Below are 12,027 nucleotides of genomic sequence, written 5' to 3' on the forward strand. Positions count from 1 at the left end.
GTCGGCGGCGTGTCTCACAAAGATAAGGTTACCCTCCGCGGCGGCGCCCGCACCCCCTGCCCCTCCCCCTCCCCACCGCGCCCCGCCACCCCCAGCCCGCCCTCCCCCGTGCGCTCGCGCGCCCCGCGCGTGTGTGCAAAGGAACTCTTCTGCGTGTGCGCGGTCGAGGCCAAGCTCCCTGACGTCCTGGGGCACGCGTGGCCGTGTGTCGCGGCTGCCTGGAAGCGCTCGGCGCTCCGGCGTGGCTGACACTCCCCGGGATTCTGCTTCCTTGGGAGCTGCTTCTAGAAAACTGAGGACAGACGCCTGATCCCTGGTTCCCGGCTCCCCAGGCTGGCGGAGCGGGAACTGCCTGGAGCGGCTCCTCCTGCGCCGGCCCCGCCCCTGAGTCGGGTACGGGTCCGGGGTCCGGGTCCGGGGTCCGGGGTCCGGGGTCCGGGTCGGGGTCCGGCGTGGGGGCCCCTCGCTGCCCGCACTGCCCCTGAGTCGGGTCCGGGGTCCGGGGTCCGGGGTGGGGGCCCTTCGCTGCCGGCACCGCCCCTGAGTCCAGGTCCGGGTCCGGGGTCCGGGGTCCGGGTCCGAGGTCCGGGGTCCGGGGTCTGGGTCTGGGTCCGGGTCCGGGTCCGGGGTCCGGGTCGGGGTCCGGCGTGGGGGCCCCTCGCTGCCCGCAGGCTCCGGGAGGTGCCCCCTGCCCGCCCCCGCGACCGTGAACCGCAGGCTCCCACGCAGGCGCGGCTCCAGCGCAGCCTGTGCCCAGCCGGGCGGCCTGCCTGCGTGGGGTCCGGCTGCGGGGTCCGGGGTGGGGTCGTGAGCCTGAGACGCGTGGGGCGGGCTTGGAAAGGGGGGACGGGCAGGAGGGCGCAGACGCCGGTGGGAAGGAGCCCCCAGCGGCCGCAACCGCCGAGTGGACGGTGGCTTCTAACGCGCGCGGATGACAAGGCTGGGCTCCTCATCCACGGAAGGGAGGGGGCACTCGTGAGTCCACGGGGGGGTAAATAAACAAATAAGCAGGTGAACGACCGGCAGAGATGGGCGGCCCTTGCTTACAGAGGAATGCAAGTCGGCAAAGGTGGAAGACATGAGGAACGTACCAACTCGCCAGTAGGCAAACATTACAGCAAAACCATGGCAGGAAAGATCCACCGATGGATACAAAACCGCTGGAGTAAGCTTTCGGAAAAAAACGGGATATTTTCGTAGCCTCAGCTTATCTCCGCCAAGAGGCTGATCAGTTAGAAAGAGAAAAGTAATCACGTTACAGTCTTTATCGTGGAGCAAACCTGCAGCCACCGTAACCAAATGAGGAAGGTAACATCTCCAGGAAGAAGATGAACTCCTGACGTGATGCTCGGAGGAGGACCAAGGACCATCTCCGTTAGATTCCTGCCAAAATGGATCCCCTCAGCCAGTCCATACTGAGAAAACATCAGACAAGTCCTCATTCTGAGACTTTCCACAAGGTCACTGACGAGCACCATCAAGGGTCAAGGGCGTGACAGATAAGAAAAGATTAAGAAACCATAAAAGAAGTTCTAGTGATCTGCTCTCCTAAAAAACAGATGAGGATTGAGATGGGGAGCTGCCCGTAAGCCCTGGTGGGAGCTGGGCATTGCCTGGAAGGCTTGAGAGTCCAGTGAAGTGTGGCCCTGAGATCTCTGTAAGGATACAATGAAGTAAAAGAGAAAAGCAGCTGAATGTGGCCAGTGTAGATGAACAGTTAGGATAGCGCAAACTCAGATTTCTTATTTAAAAAAAAAAATAGCCTCATTTGAAAAATTGCCTGAATTCCCGACTTCACTTTGCCTGACGCGGAGCTCACTTCGTGCAGAGCACTATTCTAAGTCCTGCGAAAAATAAAAGATGTAGAACACGTGATCCTTACCCTTAGAACTTGGGGGGAAATAAGATATTACAAGAGAAATACACAAATCAGAGATTACATATGCCTGTAATCACTAACCACGCACTTCCCTCCGCTGCAGCATTCCCCGGGGATCTGGTCCTCGCCCCTTAAATTGCAGCTGTTTGAGGACAGCTGTCGATCTGTCTGAGCCTCTTCTCACAGCCCAGGGAGTGCCTTGCATGTGGTAAACGGTACTCAAAAATATGTGCTGTATGAATAAAGTGTCTTACAATTTTTAAAAACGCTCATGTGAATAAAGAAGCATACATGGGATATTCTTTGGTCTTAAAACAAAGAAGGACATCCTGTCATTCGCAACAACAAGGACAGGCCTCCATCGAGGAAGTTGTACTCGGTGAGGCAGGCAGACCCGGGACGGACCCTCAGACAGTCACACTCACAGAAGAGGGGAGACGAGTGGCGGCCGGGGCTGGAGGAGGTGCAGAGAGCGGGGTGATGGTCAGAGGGCACAGCTGCCCTTGTGCGGACGGACAGGTTCTGGACGTCTGTGTGCAGCCTGGCGCCTGTGATGCGCTTGCACTGGGCTGAGGGCACTGACCCTCCGCAGAGAAGAGCAGTGGTAACAGTGATGACACAAGGGATGGCGGGAGCTCCGAGGGGGGACGGGTGTGTTTATGGCCTTGGTGGCGGCGATGGCTTCACAGGCTGCACGTGTCCCCAAGGTCGAGTTATATGCAGGAAGTATGTACCGCTTTTTACATGTCAGTCAAACCTCAATAAAGCAGTTTAATATCTAAATACATGTCATTAGTTTTTAAAAACCATGCCCATAGATATTACACGTACTCTGAGGCAGAACTTCTGCTAAGCCAAGGGACAGCCCACTAAAGGTGAGGGGGACAAATGGGACCAGTCCAGGAAGAGGAAGTTGAAAGCTGTGGTTGAATGCTTGAATGCGGGCTGCAAGGAGAGTATTCTGGGATGGAGAGAGACCGGCCTTTTCCTGCTGAAGACACAGCACTCGAATCATGAGGAGCTGGGCGCCTGGTGGAGGCGAGCTGCAGTGGGCTTGGCTTTCCGGGTTGCAGAGGGCAGAACAGGCCACCGGGCCCGGGGTTACGAGGGCAATTATGTCTGAGGTATTTGGTCGGATCATCAGAGTTGGTTCAAGAGCACCGTGAGGCCTGGAGATGCTGAGAAGCAGGAAAGGAATTCATTTCGACGCCGACGGAGACAGAAGCGTTGATTACAGAGTACGAGGTCCCTGGAGACCAGGCCCGAGCACATCATGGAGAAGGGGCCGGTCGGCCTCTGCAGAGGAGCTGAGAGGCCCTGAGGCTCAGAAAAGGGAGGAGGCCATTAGATTTTTGCCAGAAGAATGTCATCGGTGGTTTATTAATAAAAGTAGTTCCTCCAAGGTAAAGACCAGAGAACCAGAGTAGTCGACTGAAAATTCATTGAGGGCAGGAAGCATGCTCTAATATATGTTTGTATTTCCCCAAAATACCTCACTCGCCCAGAAGACCACCTCTGAATTTTGACAGTGGAGTTCTGCGTTTCCCTGCCAAGAGCTTCAATTCAAGCCAGACCTCAAACAATCCAGAAAGAGACACCAGCATGAAGATAGGAGTAACTTGCAACAGAGATGTTTGCAGAAGGAATTTTACAGCAAGAAGGAAGAGAATACAGGGCTGGTGTAGACGAGCTGCTGTGGAAGCGTGCAGGTTAAGAGATGGTGTCAGAGCCTCTGACGTAAAGCAACGTGGGCGGTCAGTCCGAGTGTGTGCGGATTTTCTGTCCTTACACACATGTTTTTATGGCTTTAATTATACCATATTTTACCCTAAAAAAGGGTAAACTTCGGAAGGAACGTGGAGGAAAGGACAATTTGTACAGACAACGTGTGAGCCCCATCGAGGGGTCCCTAACTCCTGCACGTTTCCTTGGGGACGACCACGCCCCACACGATTTGCATCCCACTCTTCTTCGTCAACTTCCGATCATGAGCCTTTTCCCCAAAGTAACAAAATTTTCATAACTGTCATTTCCCAACTGCGTGTGTTGACTTGTTCCCACAGATTAGACATTTCACGTAACTCCAAGTGTTACAGCAACAGGTGCTGGGGCGGGCGTTTTGCACAAGGACGTCCAGTTGTTTCTGGAGGGGCCCGTTCGATCCAGCCGCGCTCGTCGCACGCGGTCTCGTTTAAGCGGGTGTGGACCTGCCTTCCCGTTGCCGTGATCGCTCCCCCGTGTGTTGGTTCCCAGAGCGTCCACTGCGTGTGGCTCCCGCCCGCCCTCACGGGGCCACACCCTGGAGGGCAGCGGAGACGGGCGTGGACAGCACAGGGCTGCGGAGGCTGCCCCACGCGGGGCCTGCAGGACCTTCCGACCCAGGGCTGCTCCTGAGCCGCGGTTTCCAGTGCTGGTCGCGCTGCACAGGAGGCGGGTGGCCCCGGGGCCTGCGCATCCCGCGCGGCTGCCCTCAGGGCTTCGCGGCGCCTGCTCCCTTCCCCGCTGGCTCTCGGTGGGCGACGAGGACACGGAGGAGCGAGCCCCACGTGGTGGCAGCCAGTCAGAAACACGGCCGGCCCCCTGCTCTCGCCCCGAACCCTGACCCAAGAGGGCACCTTGTGGAGACCCCTGACCTCCCCACAGTCATGGGAACAGTTTTGGCCGTGGGAACGGGCCCCCGACAGCACGCAGCCCGGCTGCCCGCTTCCAGGGCCGAGCGGCTCTTGGCTCAGGCAGGGCCGGGGAGGAGAGCCCTCCCCAGAGCCGCCGTGTCCGCAGGGCGACTGCACGTGCTCCTCTTCTCTCCCGATCCTTCTCCTTCCTCTCCTCGCCCTCCGCGTGCGTCTTCTCTGAGAGGGCCTGGTTTGGCATTTCCTTCCAGGGCCGGGAGCCTGAAAGGAAGTCCCCTTGGGCAGCTCCCACCAGGCCTCCCCAGAGCCGTGCCAGGGAAACCTCCCAGGAGGGATGTGACCGGTCCCACGGTCAGGGGAAGCCTGACCTCCCCTGCCCTCAGCCTGAGCGTTCTGCGCAGGCGAATAGAGGAGGCTGCTGGCAACTTCAGGACCCACCGTGCTGGGGCAGCTTGGGGCCCCTCCACCTCCCTCCCAGGGGCCGATCTGCCCCGCGAGCCTGCTTCTGGCTCGGATTCCACTCCTTTTTACAGCGTCCTTCTGACCCACCACGTCCAGCTCCCAGGTCAGACTCACCATCCTCCATCCTAAACGTGGTCTCCCTCTGTGCTGGTTCTCCGCACACCCAGGCCCACCTGGCTCCGGCGCCGCCTTTTCCGTGCCCGCCTCGGTCCCCGTGCCCGCCAGCGCCCCACCTCCCGCCTACCTGCGCCGGCACCTCTGGCCCGTCTCGCCCCCACTGCAGAGGGTCCTCCTGAGACTCGAGCTGGGCTCTGTCACTTCTTGCTTTAAAACGGTCAGTGTGCCCCCTGTGGCCCCCTTTCTCCCAGCCATGTTTAAAATGAGTGGTCCCGCTGTCTGATGGAAATGCAGCTTCCTGGGCCCAGCGGCTGAGTCCGAACCCCTGGACTCACAGTGACGCTGGAGAACCGGTGTCCTGCCCACACAGTGCGGGTCCCTTGGCTCTTCTTGAGGCTCCCGGGGTCTTCCTGGTGGGCATCAAGCCCCCTCCCTGGCCCTTTCACCCTGAGTCCCCTCCCCTGGACCCTCCTCTCCCGGAGTCCCAGCCTAGAATATCCTTTCCCTTCCTCTGTGACACTGAAGCCTTGAGGTTCAGGTCAAATGCCACCTTCAGGATGCTCTGGGTTCCCTCAGGGCCGCCCCTTCTGTCTGCCTGATCAGATTTCCTCCTGTGGGCGGTGTGCACAGCGGGGCGGGGGGGGGAAGTGCGTGGGTTGGCGGGGGGGGGGGGGTTGTCCAGGCAGCCCAGCCTCCTGGCTTCCTGGGTGCCTGGTGCCAGGCCTCCCAGAATCTCAGAAGAAAACCTTTGCTGAGATTCAGGGTGTAACTCCAGCCTGAAACAGGTGCAAGGAAAATTAGGGTCCTTGCTTCCAATTTCCAGACTCTGCTTTTGCACGCCCTGCCTTCCCGGAAGAGAGGGGCCCTGCAGCAGAATCTTACTGAGAGAGGGTCTGCGCCAGCCTGGAGAGGGGACTTGGAAGTCACAGGAATGCCCACTGCCACGTGGGGAGGACAGCCCCTGACCCTGTTAAGGAGGGTGAGACCTGCAGGGCAGGGGCGCGGGGCCAGATCACGGGCGAGGCACCTGTTCCTACGTCTCTGAGACCTGGTCACACAGTGGGGGTCACAGCCCGTGGCAAAGCTGGGGCCCTGAGGTTCTGCTGCTGCAGGTTGAGACGCGTGGACGCCAGGACTGAAACCCTGGGGCGGACAGATGGACAGACACCGGCGCATTCGTGGAGCCTCCCCACAAAGGACGGACACGTCCATGTTACTGAGACGTGCACGGTTTCCCGTGTTTCGAGAATAAGCTTCTTTCCTGAACGTTATTCAGTAAGCTCATGCAGAAAACAGCACCCGCTAAATACACACTCATCAACTGGGTGTTTTAACTCGAGAAGCAAAATAAACAAAAGTAACAAGGACTGTGCTGATAGACCCTGAACTTGAAAGAACAAATTCTGAAGGAATTGGGGAGTTTCAATGAACTTTTAAAAAGGAATATTGATTTTTAATTTATAAAGACGAAGGCAGAGAAGAATGGAGCAGGACTTTTGTTTTAGATACTGCAAGAGGAAGTAAAGAAATCGCAAAAATTTACCCCCAAAGGGGCAGCATGTTAATAAAATGTTTATATGCCACAAATTGTATATAAGTCACAAAATGCAAAAATTTAGCCTCACAAAGGCTCTATGTAGGTCATCCAGGATGAACACCTCCAAGCACAACCTGTAAGAATCCATTTACCGCCTGTGACCGTCAGGGACGCTGGTGACGCTCGGTTCAAAATAAAAGCAAAGAGCATCTGCCAAAGAAACTGAGTTAGGGTGTTCACAGCACAGCTCCTCTGAGGCCTTGTATTCTGCATACGCTGGTTCCTTTTAACACGTGACAGACAATGCCGAAAAACAGAGAACCGACTTCTATGAGCAGAAAGAAACACTCAAGTTCATGGGTTTATTCAAAATGCACTGCCTACTGGCTTTGAATAATGATTTTGCCACGAGCTGAAAGAAAAAGCACAACATTTAGAAGAGAAAGAGAATTTCTGAAGGGAACTTCAAAGCAGAAATTTCAGTGTAAACAGGATGAAGGACACAGGTCCGTTCCGTGGCTGCCGAGAGCCTCCGGGGAGCTAGGTGCCCGGGAGGAGCAGCAAGGCTCAGACAGGTGCCTCCTCTACCAGGGGAGGTTCCTGCCCCACCTGTGCTCGTCCACAGGCCACACGCAGAGGGCCACAGGGGACAGAAGGGGAGGACAGCCAGGCACGCACGAGGTCAGCGGGGAGGACAGCTCATCGCCCACCAGAGACCTCAGCCGCTTCCCGGCAGAACCGTCCCCGGCTTCTCACGTTGGGGCTGTTACTGGCGCTCTCTGATGAGCCTTACAAAAAACAGCTTTCCACAACATACGCCTTTTGAGAAAGCCAAACATCTGTCCATGTCCAGACTGTCCCTGTCCCTCCCCAGGGGCCGTGAGTACCTGGCTCGTCTTCCTACCCTGGCCAAACGTACCTTTCAGAACTTTGAAGACGGGAGGCGAGTTGGCCAGCTGGGCACCAGCACCTGGACCTGAATCTCGGTGGGCACCTCCAGCCACCCCTCCGCTCCCTCCTGTGGCCTGTGGACGAGCACAGGTGGGGCGGGAACCTCCCCTGGTAGAGGAGGCACCTTGGCTGCCACGTGGGGGAGGCGGCTGAGGGCAGGAGGGTGGCCGGGCGCTGTGGCGTCACTCCTCAGTCACCACCAGCCGAGTGGGGGAGGCGCACGTGGAGGCCAGGAGGTGCTGGTCCTGGGGGGCCTGGCAGGAAGGCTGGGTGAAAGGTCAGAGGCCAGGGGGCTGCGGGCGTCAGCAAGGTGGGTGGCCTCACCGACCAGCTCATCCTGCCGACATCTGTGCCTCTAACCACTCCTTGATCCCAAGCGTCCGTCTCTCAGATGGACTCGTCACACCTGCCTCGCTTTCCCACGGACCCAGGAGACTAGCCTCGCCCGCATCACGGAGCCTGTCTCTGCGTCAGGACGCTGGGGGGCGTCTGGAGGGAAGAACGCCACGCCGTGTCCCTGAGCTTGGAAACCCTGAGCTTGGAAGGGCAGAACACGTCTGGGGGGGCAGGCTGGGCTCCCTAACCTGATGGGGCGGGCCTCGTGTCACCCCCGGTGTCCCACCCAGGAAAGGTGTCAGGGCTCGTGTGGGTGTGCGGGTCTGAGGCAGGTGCCGTGCACCCTCGGGGGTGCGGGGACCCCACTCTCGGAGGGCCAGCGTTGCCCCATTCGTTGCTCAGAAGCCGATTCCACACGACACTCCCAGGGCGTCCACTTCCACAGCGGCAGGCGGCTTGGCAGCATTGGTGGAGAACGGGGAGCTGAGCCCCTGAATCAGATCGTGTCCGACGTGGCCTGGTGGCTCTCATGCTTCTAAAACAGGGTGAATCGTCTGCGTTCATAACTGGAGGCCTCGGAACATTAAAAAGAACTCATATGCAGATTTTCACATATGTGGCGAGTAGCTGAAAGACAATTTTTTGAGTTGCTTAATATCCAAGTTAAAGTTAGCTACTCTTGCTACAGTCAGTTAATGCGTATAAAGCAGTCAGACAGTTGTGTGTCAAAGGGTGTCGAACATGTAAAGCACAGAGCAAAGGAGGAGCCAACGATTTCCAGCCGAACATGCCATCTGTGAATCTCCCCTAGCGGCCGGGGGGTGGCGGGAGGCTGCATCCCGGCTGCCCCTCCCACGCCCGGCCCCACTCGGCCAGGCTCCACTCTGCCAGGCTCCGCCAAGTTTCCACACCCGGCCTCGGCTCTCCCGCCTGAAGCCTGGAACGTGCGGGCTTTTCTGCGCGCACGCAGGGAGAGGCGCCGTGCGCTCCGCCGGACTGAGGGGACCTGGCCGGGCACACCCCGTTGGCGGGTCACACAGATAAGGACCGAGGCCCAGAGGAGACAGGCCCTGCCCCCTCAGCAGAGTCCAGACCTGCCAGACTCCCCCGGACGCCCTGCGCTGGCAGGAGTGCCGCCTCCTGCCGAGGCCACTGCCCCCCTTGTGTGGAGATGACGCAGAAGACCTCGCTTCTGCCAGGCAGCTCGTGCCCCGGCGGGTTCCGCCCACTGCTCCTCCGGGGTGGCCTCTGGGGCCAGGTGACCAGGCAGCCCGGCTGGGGGCGTGCGGGGAGGGACCAGCAGGATGCAGGCGGTGCCCCTGCCCTGGGCTCAGAGGGCGCTGGGCCACCGGCGCAGGGCCCCTTCAGGCGAGACACACAGGACTGAACACCCAGCAAGGAGGTACCGAGCACGTGCAGGGGGGAGGAGAGCTGCCCCGCCACCGGGGGTGGGGGGGGGGGGGCGGGACCTTCACGCCACACATTCTTCGAAGCAGCACAAGCAGCTCCGGGAGCGGGAAGAGTGGGCGCGGTGGGGGGTCAGGGCTGCAGTGCCATCACTCCTGGAGACCACGGCAAGGAGGTGCCCCCCAGCAACCCGTCGAGTCCCCCCAGACTTGCGCCTCACCTCCCCATCTCTGAGCCTGGAAATTCCAGTCATGTCAGCTTGAGCTCGGCGCACGCGCACCCAAAGCCCCTCACGCGGCCTCCCTCCTCTGACCCCTCCTCGCACCCTGGTCTGCGAGCCCCTCGCTCTCCCCGGGCTCTCCCAGCCCCAGGCTCCCGCCTTAGCCAGGCCACGCCAGACATCCTCCCTTCAGTGGGGTCCGTGCCGTCCATCGGGGGCGGGGGCCGGATTCGCGGTGAGAACAGCACGCACGGTCTCGCCCTGACCCCACCTCTACGCCCTGTGGCCAGGAGGGTTCTGGATGCACACGGCTTTGTTGGCCTGAGTTCTCAGAGTGGTGGCGATCGGCAGAAACGGCTCGTGTGAACCAGCAGCAGCCCTGCGTGGTTCCAAGCCCCTGGGGTTGGGGAGGCTGGGTACAGGGCATAACCAGCTGTCGCACCCTGCCACCGACAGGACCCTCAAGTCTCAGAAGTGACACTTCTTAGGTGACAAGTGACAGTGCGCCCCACAGTGTCCAGCTGGAAGGAGGGTGGAGCTGGAGAATAACGCAGCCTGTGAACGGCTGCAAATGGGAGGAACTGGCTTTTCATGTATTGCTTCAGTTTTCAGAAAATTGCCCAAAGTCTGTGCAAACCATTTGCCCTTTTGTTGGCTTGGTGGAAGGAGTTGGCAGAATCCTAAGGTCCCTTGTGAAGGCCAATTCACGCGTACGCAGAGTCAGAGAAAGGACGCATCACAGGAGACTTCTCAGAACGCTGGCAAGAAGAGGAGACAGAGGGAATAGCTGTTTACACCGTGTCTTTGACTCAGTGACTTTTTACTGCATAATTGATTGAAAATCACAAGCCCAGTTTTCTGTATGTCTGGGTTGTCCTCTGTGCCTGTGGGCAACAGGGTCCCCGAGCCAGGCTTCTGCTCTGGGAATGCTCAAGGCTGTTCTGCAGAGCTGGTTCATTGAAGAAATGCAGGGCACTTAGCAAATTAAATCAGGAAAGTGTATACAGCTCTGCATGAAAAAAGATGCAGGTTTAGGTGCCCTGTTGGTTTTGCCAAGAAATTTATCACATTACAAAATTCAACTCAATTCCTTTAAACTGGGTGTGCTGTGACAGCATTTAACACACAACTTCTTCTCCAGAAGACTCCAGCCCTGCTCCTGTCCTGTGTAAGTAGCTCACACGGTTAGATTTTCCCAGAGGACTGACTGCTCGAGCCCAGGACCTGTTTCCTTCCGTTCCCTCAGAGGGAACATGGCTTCGTGGAGAAGAATGAAGGGAAGACCAGAGGTCAGTGAGTGGCTTTAAAAAAAGAAAAAGGCAGTTTTTCTTACTGTGAACTCACCAAAACCAGAAAGGGCACTGGTTCTCAGAGCAGAAAGAAGAAAACAATTACTTAGGGTTGGAAGACGTGCCAGCGGTTGCTGCCTCCAGCCTGGACGGCACAGAAGGGTGGGGAAGACCACCTCTCGCCCAGTCACACGCGAGGGGCCCGGGCTGCCGTCAGCGCGCCACCGCCAGGCTGACAGGCCCACGCTCAGAGGCTGCTTCTGAAATATCACGACAGGCGACCCAAGGACCGGGAGACCAGGGTAGAGGACGGACTGTGTCCCAGGGTTGGCCACGAGGACCTCGGCAGACCCCTGGGGACCCCTTCCCTTGTCTGTCCCCAGGCCTGAGCACGGCCTGCCCTGCCCCCCAGGGCAGTTTGGCTGGAGATCAAGTAAGAGAAGGCCTATGAGACGACCCTAAATGTGGGCGCACAACCAAAGTGGTGACAGTCTCGACTTGTCGAACACGGCTCAGCGCCATCCCCTCAGCACAGGACGCGGGGCGGTGAGAAGGCCATCGCCTCCACTGCACACCCGAAGGTAAAACTCCACTTTACAGTCCATCGCGAGCTCAGGAATCTGAACCAGGTGCAGCTGCCCCCACCCCTGAGCACTTAATTATCAATAATACCACGCAGCAATAATACTGTCCCATACCACAGTAATGCAGCAATAATACTGTCCCATACCACAGTAATGCAGTCATAATACTGTCCCATACCACAGTAATGCAGCAATAATACTGTCCCATACCACAGTAATGCAGTCATAATACTGTCCCATACCACAGTAATGCAGTCATAATACTGTCCCATACCACAGTAATGCAGTCATAATACTGTCCCATACCACAGTAATGCAGTCATAATACTGTCCCATACCACAGTAATGCAGTCATAATACTGTCCCATACCACAGTAATGCAGTCATAATACTGTCCCATACCACAGTAATGCAGTCATAATACTGTCCCATACCACAGTAATGCAGTCATAATACTGTCCCATACCACAGTAATGCAGTCATAATACTGTCCCATACCACAGTAATGCAGTCATAATACTGTCCCATACCACAGTAATGCAGTCATAATACTGTCCCATACCACAGTAATGCAGTCATAATACTGTCCCATACCACAGTAATGCAGTCATAATA

This window comes from Hippopotamus amphibius, chromosome 11 (assembly GCF_030028045.1).
Source record: "Hippopotamus amphibius kiboko isolate mHipAmp2 chromosome 11, mHipAmp2.hap2, whole genome shotgun sequence".
Lineage (NCBI taxonomy): Eukaryota > Metazoa > Chordata > Mammalia > Artiodactyla > Hippopotamidae > Hippopotamus > Hippopotamus amphibius.